Below are 4,394 nucleotides of genomic sequence, written 5' to 3' on the forward strand. Positions count from 1 at the left end.
AATATAAAAACAGGGAGGGGGACAAAACAGAAGAGACTCATGGAGAACAGAGGGTTACTGGAGGGGGTGTAGGAGGGAGGATGGGCTAAATGGGTAAGGGACACTAAGGAATCTGCTCCTGAAATCATTGTTGCACTATATGCTAACTAATTTGGATGTAAGTTTTAAAAAATAAAAAAATAAAATTAATAAAAAAGAAAGAAATGGTCTCCTACATCTGACATTCTCTGCAATTAACTGTGGAACTTTGTAAGAACACCCATTACTGGGCCCAATGCCCAGAGTGATTGGGAACAGGAATCTGTATCTTTAAAATGCTATAGATGAGAGGCACCTGGGTGACTCAGTCAGTGAAGTATCCAACTTCAGCACAGACCATGATCTCGCAGTTCATGAGTTCAAGCCCTGCGTCTGGCTCTGTGCTGACAGCTCAGAGCCTGGAACCTGCTTCAGATTCTGTCTCTCTCTCTCTCTCTCTCTCTCTCTCTCTCTCTCTGTCCCTCCCCACCTCACACTCTTGTCTGTCTCTCTATCAAAAATGAATAAACATTAAAAAAATTTTAAATGCTATAGGTGATTGTGATTCTCACCAACAGTGGAGGCTGTCTCAGTGACTCCTTCATTGCATGGATGTGGAAGAGATAGTCAACTATCACCAGCTGGCCTAGCATGGGCACCCACAACCAAAGAAGAGGTAGGCTCTTCAAAAACATAGATGGATCCACCGAAAGTTATTTTCCTCACATTCTGCCTTCGGAACCATGATTAATGATCAAAACTTTTTAATTACCCTTTTGTTTGATTTAAGAGAAATTCCTGCCACACATAGAATACCGTTTGATCCAGAAGGAAGTCCTACCGTGTAAGGCATTAGAGTTATTATTTTCCATTTATGTCAAATCTGAAATCTGGAAGAGGTCACAAACATGGTCCAGTCAGATCTAAGTTTTTTCCCCTTACAGATGAAATCCAGAGATGGAAAATAAATTTGCTTAAGGCACGGTTGTGAAAAACCCCAGAACCTCTGCCTCAGTCTGGTGGTGTTGACTCAACACCATGCTGCTGCCCGCAGACGAGGAAATAAAGGCTCAAGAACACAAACTGACTGTAAATGGTATTTGTATGTGTGTGTGTGTACATATGTGCACGTGTGTATATATGTGTATTTGTGTGTGCACGTGTGTATATATGTGTATTTGTGTGTGCATGTGTGTATATATGTGTATTTGTGTGCATGTGTGTATATATGTGTATTTATGTGTGTGTATATCTGTATATGCGTGCATATGTGTATATGTATGTGTGCATACATATATGTCAATGTGTGCATGTATGTGTGAATGTGTGTTTATGCATGTGTATGTACGTGCACACATATGCACACAGAGAGCCAATGTTCATAAGGGGGAGGGAGGAGAAAGGTGGCTACAACAAAACTCTTTGACTCCTCAACAAAAGTATTTCTGACTTTTCTGAACCACTGATAAACCATATTGGAACAGGATGTCTATTTCCAAAATTCTGTAAGATGGTTTTGCTAATACATAACCAACCAAACCACTGTCAATGGGTACATACATTAAAATAGAACACATTTGTGTATATCAGTAATAAACACTTAAAATATCTGGAAACTTTGTAGAAAAGTTATGTAAGTGAAGAGAGAACTTAGTAGCCATTTCTTTATAATATATGTTAAACCATAAGACTATTATAAGGTCAAACATAGTTTAAAAATTTAATTAGGGAGGGGCGCCTAAGTGGCTCAGTCAGTTAAGCAGCCGACTTTGGCTCAGGTCATGATCTCACAGTTAGTGAGTTCCAGCCTTGCATCAGGCTCTGTGCTGACAGCTCGGAGCCTGGAGCCTACTTCAGATTCTGTGTCTCCCTTTGTCTCTGCTCCTTCCCTGCTTGCACTCTGTCCCTCTCTCTTTAAAAAATAAACACTAAAATTTATTTTTAGATAAAAAAATTTAATTAAGGAATATACTAGTTTCAGTTTCCCCCAATCTGGCCTCCCAACCCTTTTCTTCATTATACCTTCTATTTTGACCTCAGCTTCCACATAATTGCCGATTGATTACCGAGCCACAAAGGTCCAATATGGTTTTGCACTTCAGTAGACCAACAGCGAGGCAACAGAGTTCTGGAAGAAATCAGTGTAAAATCTAACCGTGTATTCAGCTGCTAGACAGAGAGTGCATTCTTTTTCTTTCTTTGTTTTTCTTTCTTTCTTTCTTTCTTTCTTTCTTTCTTTCTTTCTTTCTTCTCTTTTTTTTTTGTCGTACATTGTTTATTAGGTAAGAATTTTACAAGAATTATTTTATTAGTGGTAATGGCAGATCTGAAGAGTATTGTGTCTTCTCTATTCCGCATAGTGAAAACCACCAATGGTGTGATAGAACTGTCCAAGGCCATGGCTCTCATGGTCTGCAGATGTCAGCCTTTCCATTTTCCTGAGCTTGTGGACTGATTTGGTGATCCACTGGGTGTCAGGCTTTCTTCTGATAGCTTTACGGAATGGATCAATGAGGATAATCTCAAAGAATTTGTATGTGGAATCTTCACTAACCCAGCAAGAATTCAGGACTCTCAGAGTCCCACAATGGCATCCAGTTCTCCCCTCTGTGACAGGCTGAAGGCTTTGGGCAAACTTTAGCTGGATAACATCATGAAGGACAGGCTTCCCATAGGTCCCACCCTTAGGGACTGGGCGTTTGTGGCCACCACATGGCACATGAGTCCAATAAATGGACTCAGACATCAGACTGCTTCTTCCTCCATAGATCCTGGATGTACTTGTAAGCTCCCATCTTTGCTTACCTGTGAGATGCTGGCTGCAGCCAGACAGAAAGGAGTATATTATTTTTCAAAATATTAATCATACCTTTTCCTAGGGTCTGATGCAGAGTAGTTAGGCAGTAAATGCCACTCTTCTATTTAAGGTCCTTAATGATTCTCTATTACCTTCAGAATAAAATTAAGACTCAAGCTTGTCATTTAAAACCTAGTTGCCTTTTTAATTATTGCCCCAAATGCTTAGGCCCCTGCCATACTGAACTGCTTAGAGATTCTCAGACAGTTCACACTTTCATGCCTTCTTTCCTTTGCAAACACTATACCCAGATACTGAGATCAAATTTTCCCTGTCTACTCTCCTTACTAAATCCTACATTGAAACTTCTCCATGGACTCTTCCAGGATCTCCCCAGATTGGGTTAGATTTCCTCCACTTCTGCTATCCCCCAAACACACACAGGCAGAAACCCCCCTCTCCACATACACACCTGTGTTCTCATAGCATCCTGTTTAAACTCCTATTATATACCTCACTGCTTTATATTTATTTTAAAATATTTTCTGGTTCCTCTGATAAGGAGAACAGGGATCTATTCCAATCATAGGGACCCACACATATGGTGCCTACTATATTTTTGTTGCATGAATGTATAAGATATAAACCTAATTCCACTCTACAACTCCTTATGTGCAAGAAAGGGAGTAACCAAGTAACATGCTGTTTTGGGAAACCCTTATGTGGACTTTAGAAGGGTAGATGAGGTACTATGAAAGGCCATGTAATACCTTGGCTGTGGATTAATTACTTGTTTATTAGACTAGGCTTTCCAAGGGAACATCAATTGCATCCTCTGACCACCTTCTAACAATGGGGGAAATAGTAGGCACTGTTATACCCTGGGCCCCTTTATCAGTGAATCCCATCTACTGGAGGCTCCTATAGATATAAACCCTCTTTGCTATGGGCCATAGCGATGAACACAGGAGCTCTTCCCTGAGGGAATAAAATCATGAATCTACAGTTTCTGATTTCCCCCAATGAGCAAATGGAGACCCAAAATGTTAACTGACAATGGGAAGAGATGTTACATGTGATCTTTTGTTCCAAGTGTTAACCCAGGTGTTATTTTAACTGAAGACTTGGAAGGATACATCTAAGACTCTTTGATACAATTAAAATGAATAAACTATGGGGGTGCTTGCGTGGCTCAGTCGGTTAAGTGTCTGACTTCAGCTCAGGTCACGATCTCACAGTTCATGGGTTCAAGCCCCGAGTCGGGCTCTGTGCTGACAGCTTGGAGCCCGGAGCCTGCTTTGGATTCTGTGTCTCCCTCTCTCTCTGCCCCTCCCCTGCTCATGCTCTGTCTCTTTCTCTCTCTCAAAAATAAGTAAATGTGAAAAAATTTTAAATGACTAAACCATGAAGTTCCCTGTGTAGAGCAAGTGCCAAATAAACAGACAAGAGTCTCAGAGCAGATAAAAGTGATTTCTCAGAGGGCATGCCTTTCTGTCTTTCTGACGTACTAGCATATAAGTGATTGTCATTTTATAGGAAAAAAGGAGGAGCTAAGTTTCTCCTAGAGAAGCAGTCTACC

At 40.7% G+C, this 4,394-nt stretch overlaps 1 pseudogene; it reads right to left on the reverse strand.

Moving 5' to 3' along the window:
- Positions 1–2,297: 2,297 nt before the first annotated feature.
- On the reverse strand, positions 2,298–2,813 carry LOC131506084 (large ribosomal subunit protein eL15-like; annotated as a pseudogene).
- Positions 2,814–4,394: the final 1,581 nt, after the last annotated feature.

The sequence above is a fragment of the Neofelis nebulosa genome, chromosome 3 (assembly GCF_028018385.1).
Source record: "Neofelis nebulosa isolate mNeoNeb1 chromosome 3, mNeoNeb1.pri, whole genome shotgun sequence".
Classification (NCBI taxonomy): domain Eukaryota; kingdom Metazoa; phylum Chordata; class Mammalia; order Carnivora; family Felidae; genus Neofelis; species Neofelis nebulosa.